At 38.3% G+C, this 12,906-nt stretch overlaps 1 long non-coding RNA gene across 1 annotated transcript in view; it reads left to right on the forward strand.

Moving 5' to 3' along the window:
• LOC306641814 overlaps positions 1–8,901 on the forward strand; it is a 182,448-nt gene extending 173,547 nt beyond the window's left edge. The window contains exon 6 of the long non-coding RNA XR_013758292.1: positions 870–8,901. This is a non-coding gene — a long non-coding RNA (uncharacterized lncRNA). The remainder of the gene's footprint in view (positions 1–869) is intronic.
• The last annotated feature ends 4,005 nt before the right edge of the window (positions 8,902–12,906 follow it).

Consider the following 12,906-nt stretch of genomic DNA (forward strand, 5'->3'; position numbering starts at 1 on the left):
AAGTTCTGATATCCTTGGGTCTACTAGGAAGGGGACAGGGACTAACTCTCAATTATACTGCCAGAACCCACTAGCATGTACCAGTAGAAGCTCAGGGAGTACAGTTGGGTCTGGATTCCGAGTCTGCTGGACCAAGAAAAAGGTACACAAATCGTATAAAAGAAAGTTTTTCAATATGGGAGTGCATTCTTAGGCTATGGGTATTAACATCCTGGCCAGGACCTAGGAGAAGATGTGAACATACGGGTATGGTGGTTCCTAGCAACGTGGAAAAAATGATGCTCTATGTTAAGTGAAGAATAATAGCCAGACTGGTGACATGAGGTGGAAAAAATTTAAAAGTTCCGGAGAAGTAGACAAGTTAGAGTGGATAGATGACAAGACCAGAAAAACGATTAGATGACTGTGTCTCAGGAGGGCCAGGAGGATACATCATTTACCAAAATAGTGATGTACTGGTAGGAAAAGCATCAGTATCACTATGAAGTTCAGCAGAAGCTGTCTTGGATAAGTCAGAGTTGATGGTAGAAGAAGCCATTGCAAAAGTAGGTTCACTAATACATAGAAGAGGGAATTCTAGGACACCATGACCCCAAGCAATGGAGGCAAGGTGGTAGCATTTTTTACTGAAGCCTTATGAGCATAATTTTTATAAGGGGAAATAGTGGAGGGGAATTCAGGGGCCTTGACTTTCAGAAAGTTATGGGGATAGTTATTAGAACTTGGCATCTTTGTGGGCAAACAATTTGGGCAGACAACTGGAATGCCAGTCTACTCATAAAATTAAAAGGAATCAAGGATGATGATCAGATGTTGGAAGAAAATCATTCCAATAAATTATAACCCTTTGTTCAATATTTAGTTTTCAGACTCAGAATCCAATGACTGAAGAAGATACCATTTCAAAGGAATGCTCAGTATCACAGCGAGTGTACCTCGCTATGGCTCCCTCAGGATACTGTCGTTTACTGTTGACGAGTTCTGCTTCCTCAAATGTTGAAGTTTGAACATTAGAGAAGCACACCGAGGCAAGCATATTAAGCAGGTTTTATTTAAAGATAATAATACAGACTTTTTCCTTCTCCCAGGAGGGAGAAGGGGGCCATGGCTGATGTTCTAGAATCCCAGAGAAGTGAGCTGTGCCCTACAACTCTTATAGATTAGGGTCTCCCTAGTTCTGTTGTTCCCACCCTTATCTCTCCTTTCTGCCTAGGCCCAGGTGTTTCCTGGTGACATAGCAAAAAGGTGAGCAGCAGATGGCAGGGGGAGGGCCAAAGTGATTCAGGCAGGTAAGGGCCCAGGGGGCTTTAATTAGCAGCTCCTTGTCTGTAGTCCTTGAGGAGAACAGGTAAGTTTGGTAATCAGTGGGCTGCAGACATCCTTGACATTCCATTCTCCCAGGGGCAGTCTCCAACTTCCAGATGCAGATGGCTTTCATGGCCTCCATTTCCTCAATTTTATCCAATTGATTCCCTGTAACTGCCTGTCCCCAATTCTGGCTTCACTCAGACCACGGAAGACCTACTGCCATTTATTGGATAATGATATTTTAAGAGAAAGAGGTATAGAAACATTTTGAAGAATGTTGGATGTAGGGTCCAAGTTGATATTGATATCAAAATGGCCATCCTGGTCCCTATCCAGAGTAGAGAATGGGATAACCAAGACCAGCTCACAAGTGTTCCACTGTATCCACAAACCCCTCTAGTTTGTAAGTTATAATAGACCTTCTTGTGATGTGGCACATCCTCTGCGTGTCTTCGGCATATAGAATAAGAACTTCCTATTGGAAAAGGACAAGTGGAAATCTGTGAGATTGCCTCATCCCTACCAGCCATTGCCTCTGGATAACAAACTTTAAAAGAAATCATTGTCCAATATGAATGGGTGAAATTGGGGTCACTTTTAAAGTCTGTTAAAGGACACAGGTCCTCACCAGTCTCTATTTAACTCAGTAATCTACTTCTTGCAAAACCCAGACATATCCATTAGAATGGACTACTGCAAACACAGCCTTATATTACAACCAATGGCAGATGTGGTACCATTGCTAGAGCAGATTAATATGGTACCAGACAAGTGGCATGTACCATTGATCTGGAAAATGCATTTTTCCATCCATAGGATAATAGGAAATGTGAGAATTTTCATTTATTTAAAACAGATCACAAGATATATTGCTTCAGGGCTGTGTTAACCCCTCTGTCCTTTACTAGAATATAGTATGAAGAAATGTAGACCATCTAGACATCCACACAGAATACCACATTTGTTCACTGTGTTCATGACATCATGCTAATAGAATCAGATGAACAAAGGGTAGATGCTGGTTGGAGTCTGTTAAGAAGTATATGCTTTAGATAGTTGGAAATAAAAGTTCTATGAAGATTCAAGGCCTACTACATCAGTAAAATTATAGGTGTCCAGCCTTGATGGTATAATGAGAATCACCTCTCTTTCCCAGTGAAAAACAAATCCTTGAAACTTGTATTCTCAGCATGAAAAAATGGCGAGATGCCTGGTAGACTTCTTTGGGTTCTATAGGCAGCATATTCCGTATCTGGAAACTGTATCTGGGGATGTTAGTCTGACCCCTACGCTGGATGATACAAAAGGCTGCCAGACTTGAATGGGGCCCAACTATAGATCCTGTCTGGCACTTTGGACAACTCAATCCAAGAGGTTGGCAGATAAGAAAATGTACCATGACCTTGGCAGAAGTAGAACAGGACACTGTTATACATGGAGGACAGAGAAATGTATTTAGCAGCCAGATGATACATTTGAATATCTTTTAGTACTCCTGTACTAAAATATACAATAAATGGGACAGTATAATAACTGGTCTGAAAAGGTCATGATAACCAGGGAGGGATAAAGATCTAATTCACATCAACACCTAAGTCTTGAAGGCCACCAAAAGTGCTACCGCAGGATGAGGGGAATTTATGATGGGTAGTGGAGAAGGGAGATAATAAGGATAGTTACACCCTTATAATAATCAGCTACGGTGGAGACTATAGTTTATCACAATAATTTTTTCTTCATCTAGTTTTAAGACTGGAATGATAGAAGTCGCTCTCAAAATCTACAGGAAGAAGTAAATTTAAGCAATTGAAAGTGTGGTTTGTGATAAATACTTCATGTGCTACCAGATCCCTCTTCACTAATGAAGGACTCACCTTCTGGCTTCTTGGGGTGCTGACAGATGACAGTCCTCAGCTGTGAACTTCTGGGGTGATTGTCTTTACTGAGAAAAACCTGTCTGATCCCAAACATACTTCCTTTCAGGGCAGCTCATGTGCAGTAGTTGATTTGCCCGGGGGTAGAAATTCTGGCCCCCTTGCCTTAACTGAGGGCAACACTGAAGGACTGTGCCAGCTCCAGAGCTCTTCTTAGAGTCACCATTGGTCTTTACCACTTACCTGTCAATCATCATCTTACTGTTTGCTTCCCAGAGACCCCAAACCATAGCAAGTACTGTATACTGATAATACAATTGAAAGCATAGCTATCAAAAAAAATGTGTGTCTGTAACTTGTATAACATAAATCCTGACCTATGAGGAAAAAAAATCTGGAATTATATCATACTCCTGTAAAGATTTTAACACATTTTAGAAACTGAGAGATGAAGAAGTCAAAATTAGCACAGAAAAAGAGGGTGGGACACGATAGCACATACCTGTACTCCCAGCACCCGAGAGGCAAAAGCAGGAGGGTTGCAAATTCAAGGCCAGCCTCAGCAACTTGGCGAGGTCCTAAGCAACTTAGCAAGACCCTGTCTCAAAATAAAAACATAAAAAAAAAAAAGTCTGGAGATGTGGCCCAGTGGTAAATAAATAAATAAGTAAATAAATAAATAAATAAGGATGAAGAAGATTTTACTAACATAGTTGACATCTCTTAGGTAACAAGGTAATGTAATACAATATAACATACTATTTAATCACAATACAACATGTATTCCGATATCCAGATATTCACAGTCTGAGGAATGCATGATTTGTTGTCTCATTTTTAAAGTTCGTTATATACTACTTTACAAAAGATCTCAAAAACTTCCAAATAATTGATAACAGAACATTTTATCTTACCATAGTATAACAAAATTAATATTATTGTGTCTTCCCAAATATATATTCTATTAAAAAGAAGACTCAGTAATTAAAAAAAAAACTTTCTCTCCACAAAAAACATCTTACCCAATTTTATAGAGAAATTTTTAATAAAAATCAGAAACTCAAAGTCCCTCTGTGATATAATCTGTTTCAGTGAATACACAAAGAGAGCAAACTACCCATCATACAATGTCAAAATTAGACAAGGAGAGTATATGAAATAAAATTTATTTCCTCTCTATGACACAGATAAACAAATTATGACACTAGCAAACCCAGAATTGCATTTAGAGAAAGTCATGATAAAACAGTTTATCCCAAACAACATTCAAAAACCTATTTATATAATTCAGCACATTAGCACAAAAAAGGAAAACAACATGTGAGCATCTCTCAATGGACGTAGAAAAACATTTTGCAAAAGTCGATATCCATTCATAAATTAAGGGAAAAAAACAGTGCAATAGCCATAGAAAGAAACTTCCTTAACCTAATAAGGAGCAATCTTCCCAACCCATACTTTATAGTCAGATTTTAGAAGCAGTCATGTTAAACTCCAGACAAGAAACTTGACTCAAATCACTTCTCTGTAGCAATTATTGGACACTCTCATCAATTCAAAAATGCAATAAAAAGAAATAAATGATATAATTATTGGAAAGAAATTGTTTATTGGAAAAATTGTTATTTGCAGATGGTATCATTGTTTGCATACAAAATGCAAAAGAATACACAGACAAACTATTTAGAATTAAAAAGTTCAGGAAGTTTGCTGGAAATAAGATCAACATACAAAAATGATTAGATTTTATTTAACAGTAATTGGAAAATGGAAAACATTATTTTAAAAAGTTCTTGTTCACTATTACTTTCAAATTTACATAATGCCTAGGGGAAAACATCTAAAAATGGTATTTAATACTTTTATGGAAAAATAACAAAGCCATGCAAGGTCAAAATGACTTTTTTTTTTTTTTACATGCAAGGGCAACATCAGGAACATATTCTATAAATTACTCCCCACGTTGATTGACAAATTCAATATAATTCCAATAAAAATTACAAATAAAATTTTTTCAGGAAATTTTATAAACTTATTTAAAATTTTCTGTCTATGAATAAATGTCCAAGAATAGCCAGGATGTTTATGAAAAAGGAGTAAGACAAGTTACTCCTTAATATTACTTTAAATAAATTACTTCAATAAATTATTTTAAAGCTATTGTAATTGAAACAGTATGGTATTTTACAGGGTTAAACATGTACTAATTAGACAGATTTCAGAGCTTAGAAATAGACCCTAAGGTATTAGGGAACTTGATTTATGAAAGTGACCTTGCTAATCAGAATCTATTGAAATAATTAGTTATGTGCATAGAAACAATGAAAAGTAGATTTGCCACTGTATGAAAACAAATTTCACATAGATTAAAGCCTTGAATTTGGTCAAATAGTCTTAAAATCCTATATTATATAGGAGGATAACTTTATGTTTGTGATAAAAAACTGTTTGTAGTGGAAAAAAGGAAAAATTGCAAAATTGATAAATTCAGATTTAAATTTAAAATACCTTCATGCAAAAGTTGGCAAAGCCAAAAGAACATATTTTAAGACATACAGACCAAAAAAAAAAAAAAAAAAAAACCTTTCCAGAATAAATAAAGAATACTTTTCCTGTCTGAAAGATAAATAAATGCTAACCTGTGTTAAGATCTAATTGGTTAATATATATTCTCTTTTAACCACCAAAATAAAACTATGAGATACTATTTTTGTCTCTATTTTACAGTTGACAAAACTGACCCACAGAGAGCTTAAGTCACACACCCAGGTTACGCACAACTCTAAGTGACAGATTTTATATATTGAGTTCCTGCTGACCAGCTCCAGAGTATCAGTTCCTAGCCACTATGTAGAACTCTATCCCCCAAAAGATAAATATATAAATAAAATAAGAGTAAATAAAAAACCAGATCATTCAATTGAACAGAAGTCAAAAAATTTGAACAAGTTATTCAAGGAGGAGTAGGCCAGAATTGCCAATAAAGATGAAAATACATCCAACCTCACTAATCAGGAAAATGCAATTTGAAACCACAGTGAAGTTTCTCACCCATCAGATTGACAAATTTTCTAAAAGTCTAAGAAATACTAAACGTTGACCAGATTTGACAGAAATAGGAACTGCTGCAGGGAGTGTAAATTGGCACATGCACTTTGGAGAGCAAGCTGGCAATATCTAGCAAAACTTTCACAGTACATACCTGGTGAGTCAGCAGTTTCACTTCCAGGTATAGTTGTGTGCAAAAGAAATGTGTATAAGAATGTTCAGTGCTTTTAAAAAATATATAGAAGCAAATATTTGGAAAGAGTTTAAGGGATTGGAAACAATACATTGTCTTATATGAATAGGATCTAATGTTATTTAGCCATTAAAAGTAATAAATTAAATTTATGTGTGTTAACTTGGATGGTTCGCTAAGACTGCATATCTGTACTATGCAGACCAGATATGTAGAATGTGACACCATTTGTGTAAGAAAACACTATGTGTTGTTTATGCACATATATTCAAGTATAAATACATGAAGGGCAGGGTACTAACTTCATGTTGGCGGCTGCTTCTGGAGAGGAAAGGAGGCCATAGAACTACAGAGGCTTATGCATGCAATTTAGTCATAATGTTAAGTTTTATTTTTAAAAAAGATAAAGGGTAAGCATATGATAATTTTAAATTTAGAAGGTAGGTACATGGATGAGTTCATTACTCTGTGTATATTCCAGTATATTTTAAATAATAAAATCAGAAAAAAAATAAACAAAGATGATTAAGACAGAGTCCTTACAAAAACACTCATCTCTCTTCATTCTGACACGGCTCTTTAAGTAAGCAGTACTCATTTTTAAATTTTTTATTGTTTTAATTTGTTCTAATTATTTATACATGACAGTAGAATGCATTTTAGCACATCATACATAAATGGAGTACAACTTCTCACTCTTCTAGTTGTACACAATGTAGAATCACACTGGTGGTGAAATCATACACGCACATAGGGTAATAATGTTTGACTCATTTCTACTATTCTTCCCACATCCATATCCCCTTTCCCTCCCTTCACTCTCATCTAACTCAGAGTACCTCTATTCTTCCCTAGCCCCTATTCCCTTGTTGTAAATTATCATCTGTATAGCAGAGAAAACATTGAGTCTTTGGTTTTTGGGGATTGGCTTATTTTGCTTAGCATGATATTCTCCAACTCCATCCATTTACCTGCAAATGCCATAATTTCATTTTTCTTTATGGTTGAGTAATATTCCGTTGTGTATATATATATATATGTATATGTGTATATATATCAATTTTATTTATCCATTCATCTGTTTAAGGGAATTAGGTTAGTTCCATAGTTTGGCTATTGTGAATTGAGCTGCTATAAACATTGATATGGCTGCATCACTGTAGTATGCTGATTTTAAGTCCTTTGGGTATAAACCGAGGAGTGGGATAGCTGGGTCAAATGGTGGTTCCATTCCAAGTATTATGAGGAATCCCCATACTGCTTTCCAGAGTGGCTGCACCAATTTGCAGTCCCTCCAGCAATGTACCTTTTCCCCCACATTCTCACCAACATTTATTATGGCTTGTAGTTTTGAAAATTGCCATTCTGACTGGAGTGCGGTGGAATCTTAGAGTAGTTTTGATTGGTATTTCTCTCACTGCTAGAGATGCACACTTTTAAACAACAAAGACACAAACAAGAACAGTGCTTCCTGTCTACTAAGCTAGTCTTCTTTTCTCCTGAGTTTCTGCATTTGCCTGCAGTTAGGAGATAGACAGAACTCAGAATCACCTAAGCCTGGGATGGAAAGACAAGGAAACTGAGGTCTGTAATGGGAGAACTGGCCTAAGATCAGGAATGGCATGTTGCTAATGAGTGACAGATCCTTGAACAGAGGAGGAGTCAGAAAGCACAGACTAGAAGCCAGCAGAACTAATTAGGCACCCTAGAAGGTTTTGTTTGACATAAACCTGGTTTCATAATTTTTTTTTTAAAGAAATGTGATCTTTGTTGTACACTATGTGTACGGTTAGTCACACGTCCTCTGACACCCTGTTTTCTTACCTGGGCACTTTACTCATTGATATTCCATATCACAACACCTCATGCATTATGATCCTCATCACAGAATCCTTCCCTTGGAAGGGGCCTCAGAGAAGGTCATCTATGTCCCATCAGCCCTCTGTGTCATCACTGCTTCGATCATATGCCTGACAAGGGGGATATACCTCTATTAGGTCACTTCAGCTATAAAATGCTCACTCACACTCACTCACACTCACATGACCCCATTGATTTTTGAACACCTCTGAGTTTTAGAAAGTTCTGCTTTTTTATGGAGTCAAAATGTGTGTGCTTATACCTTCTTACTCATTATCCTGAGTCCATCCCTCTAAAGGTACATGAAATAAGTCTAACTGCTTTTCTGCAAATATTTGAAGACAGCTCTCACTGTTGAACTAACTTGTTTCTTCTCCAGAATAAACACTGTCGATTTTTCTAATTCTCTTAGAATTGCTTGGCTTCCATACTCCTGGCTAATGTGGTTGACCTCTAGGTCCTGCCACACTGGATGCATCCCAGCTCTTCACGATCCGCAGCAGGAAAGAGATTGTTCAAGGTTGTTACCAACGACACCCTTCATTCGCTGCTTAAAATACCAGCTATGTACAACCAGAAGCCCTAGTGGGCTTCCTTGCTCCCTACTTCTCCAGCCCTCCCCATCACTCCATTTTCCTCCTCCTTTCTTCTCTTCCCTTTACCCTTTACCACACTCACGCCTTGTTTTGCAATCTAGCCACAAAAACCCATTTGAAATCTCCTAAACAAAGCATGCTATAGAAATTGTATCTCTGTATTATTTCATATCCTGTTCCCTCCGCCGGAAATATTTCATGAAAGTCCGGGGCCTGGGAACTCCTATTTATTCCTAAAAACCAAGCTGTACTGTCTGGATGATGGTTTCCTGTGCCTTCCACCTCCTCCCCCTTTGCTCTTTCACACTTGAGTCTAAATTAATCCCTCCTGTCTGCCTGCTGCCACCCACTTCTGAGCTTGCACATTTCCCACTTGATTACAATTATTTGTTTGGATTTCAATCTCTCTTCTAGATGATGACTTCCCAGAAGAAAGGAACTGAGTCTCTTACTCCTTTCTGTAACACAACACTTCAGCAAGCAGTTAGCACATAATAGGTGCTCAGTAAAAACCTGGTGAGTCAAAGGCAACCCTGAGACCACTGAAAGCATTGCACAGATTCAGGCTGTCCTCAGGCCGGCTTGAGTTTTCTCCATTTTCCAATTAGAATCGACTTACTCAACAACAGGAATTTTGTTTTGTTTTCTTGCTTTCCTAGCACCAAGCACAACTCCCTTGCTTAGTCACAGGATTGTTAAATGAATAAAGATGATGCAGAGGTAGAGGGTGTGCTGTAACTATTTTTTTGAAACATTTATTTATTTATTTATGGCTTATCTTTGTTGGGAAAGAAAAATGTATATACATGTAAGCACTAAATTTGTCTTCATCCATATACACTCACAAATATCTCTATATAGCTACCACTGTATGTATGTATGAATAAAGCAGGGTTGCCTTGGTACATTCCAGTCTATATACATCTTCTGAATTGCAAAGTGCACTCCAGCTTATTTGAAGTCCTGTACAATATGTCTAGCCTCCCAGGCAGAGTATCTTGTTAATTTCCTTTTGCCTCCATGAATGTATGATTTATTTAACGAGACTGCCATGCAGCAAATTAAACAACATTTGTTCTACCTAGAGGGAAAGTTCCCCAACATCACAGAACTGACAGCCCCAGTTACAGAGGTTTATGTAAGAACAACCGTCCAACTCAGAATCCCAAGTACACCAGTATCGTCTCTGCTATTCCCACTAGATGCACTCCACTGTCTAATTAGCCTGGTGGGGGTGGGAGGTAAGGGAAAAGACACCCCAACAACCGCATTTCCAACAATGCTTGTGGTTGTTGATTTGTTCACCGTTTTCTTTTCTCTCCTGTGGCTCCAAGCTCCACCACTTCACAGGGTTGTACTCAGAAACAAGTCACATTACCTGGGACTCTTTCTTTCTCCCTCTCTTCCTCTCTTCCACCCATCAAAATACCTATATTTTTATTGTTTAATTGGTGAAGACCAAACATTTAGCCATCTGCTTCAAAATTTTTATGCAGGAAAAGACCTTGAGCCATTTCAGTCTGAACCTCTGGGAACCTATCCAAGAGAGATGAGAAATGTATCATTCCTGATCTTCGCTCTGCTCCTTTGCAATCCCAACCCAAATTAAAGAAATCATAAAAGAAGCTGCAAAGTAAGGAATGTATCAATTATTAAATATCAACAATTAACATTCTTATCTGCCTTGCAAATGCATATCACCCTACATCAAGGTCCAATTCGGATCAGCACAAGGCAGATATGTTTGATAAATTCTGATAATATTATAGGTTTTATGCTCAGTCTCCCTAGGGCTCAGCATTTCAGGACACATTCTTTGTTGGGAGACTTATACTTGGCATATATCACATCTGGGTACCTGATTGGACTATTTTTTTGTTTGTTTTGGTTTAACTATCTGCATTCATTCATACAATCAACATATTGAACACTTACTTTGAGAATACAAACAAGAGTGATAAAGTAGTATTCCAGTTAACTATCACTTCATAATGAGCCACCCAGGAGATGCATGCTTTTTAAATTTTGCTCACAGATTCTGTGCATCAGGAATTCAGAGAGGGGCATGGTGAGGATGGCTTGACATTCCTCTACAGCATCTGCAGCCTCAGCTGATAAAACTTAAGTTTGGGGGCAGCTAGATGGCTGAGTGCTGACATCACCTGAAGCTGTATCTGGCAGTCCCATGCCTGGCAGTAGATTTTGTCAGTGGGCTGGAACATCAGCTAGGATGAGTGTTTAGGTGACCTTTCCATGTGCTTGGGCTTCCTCACTGTGTGGTGACTTTGGAGTAGTTGAACTTCCTTATCTGACACCAAAGAAGGAAGTTCTGTCATTAGAGACATTGTATTACCTTTTGTGACCTTTGCTTAGGAGTCAGACAGCATAACTTCTCTCCATTCTATTGTTTATAAGCAAGTCCTAAGCTTGACTAGATGTTGGAGAAGTGGAAATAGATCCTATCTCTTGATGAAAAGTGAGTCAAGGTCAACTTGTAGAACGTGTATGATGGAAGACATTTTTGTGTCCATCTTTGGAAAGTACTTGGCAGCTTATAGCTTCATAGGGGAGTTATACCTTAAACACATCAATTCAAGAAAGGATTATAGTATTGAAAAGGAGAGTTTGTCGAATGTAGTAAAATACCTGATGAATCATATCTGGAGAAAATGAAAAGGTCAGGAAAAATTTTTTAAAGGAGTTGGGTCTTAAAGTAATTAAATTATAATATGCACACTTGAGTTTTGGGTTTTTGAGGTAAGCAAAGGGTAAGATGAGAAATTACATGTCGGGCCACAGCATCATGACATGGCTGTATGGAAGTTCCTGAAGTTGGCCACACCACACTTCCACTGTCCTCTCTAAGACACATCTATATTCTCACAGGGCAGATGTCACCCTGGAGGTCACCCAACCCAAGTTGCCATCAGCTTGGTGTGTTGTCTGCATTCACCAGGTGATGAGACTTGATGAAATTGTGGATTTGCCGAGTCGTCAAGGGTTGGTTCCCAAAGGATTCAACCATTATATGACTCTTTGTAAGGGGAAGGTCAATCCTTACAGCTTTGAGGTAGCACAAAGACATTAAGAAAGGGTCCAATATTCCTAGATAGAAGAAAGGCTGAGCTTGTGCGCATGGATGTCCCCCAAAGCAAACTGGAAAGCTTTCTCTGAGTTTTATTTACTTTTTGTTATTAAAGGAGCCATTCGAGCTGAGCCAGAGCTTCTAATTCAGTGGAAATGAAATTCCAACCCAGTGTGTGCTTAACTTCCCCAGCACAGCAAATCCATTCCTCTCTTTGTCTCTGTCTTGTCTCCACCTTTGTAGCAAAGAGACGTACAGTGTCGCGATGCAGTCTGTCAGTGGGAAACCACTCTGGCAATTTCTGAGTGATGTCTGAAGAAATGAATTGAGTGGGCTTGCCTGGAGCTGAGACACGAGGCAGCCCGTGCTTTTACAGACACTGCTGGGTTTGCGATTTGCTGTGTGCTGCTTATCTATGCATATTCTTTTCTGTTCCAACACATAAAGAAAAGCATGCCCAGCCAGACACTGCCCAGCTTATCATTCCATATCAACCCAGGAGCAACACAGGTTTTCAGTTTCTCCATTTGCAAGTGCAGTTGAAAGTTGGCAAGACTGCTCTTTGGGGAAAAAATGAACAGTGGTGCAGACTGGACTCTTAAGATAGCATCCGTGAGGCAGGGTGGGAGGTGGGGCGAAGGATCTTGGAACCATTTCACTATCTGATGACTGAGAGATCTGACCAGCCACATTAGGATTTTTATTTCTGCACTAAGGCTAGCTCTGTCTTGTATCTAAGCATTTGCTCTTGTTGTTTGCTTCTACTTGGACCCTCCCCCAGACCCCCATTAGACCCCATGTCCTTCCACATGCTCTCTGCATCTTTCCAACTCCAACTTGTCCTTCAAGTTTTAATTATTTTTATGTTAGTTCTTAGTGGAAGCTTCTCTTCCCTTCTGTTATTCGATCTGGTCCCTCCTCATTGGGCTTATTCCCAATAAT

Source organism: Sciurus vulgaris (assembly GCF_902686455.1).
Source record: "Sciurus vulgaris genome assembly, chromosome: 12".
Lineage (NCBI taxonomy): Eukaryota > Metazoa > Chordata > Mammalia > Rodentia > Sciuridae > Sciurus > Sciurus vulgaris.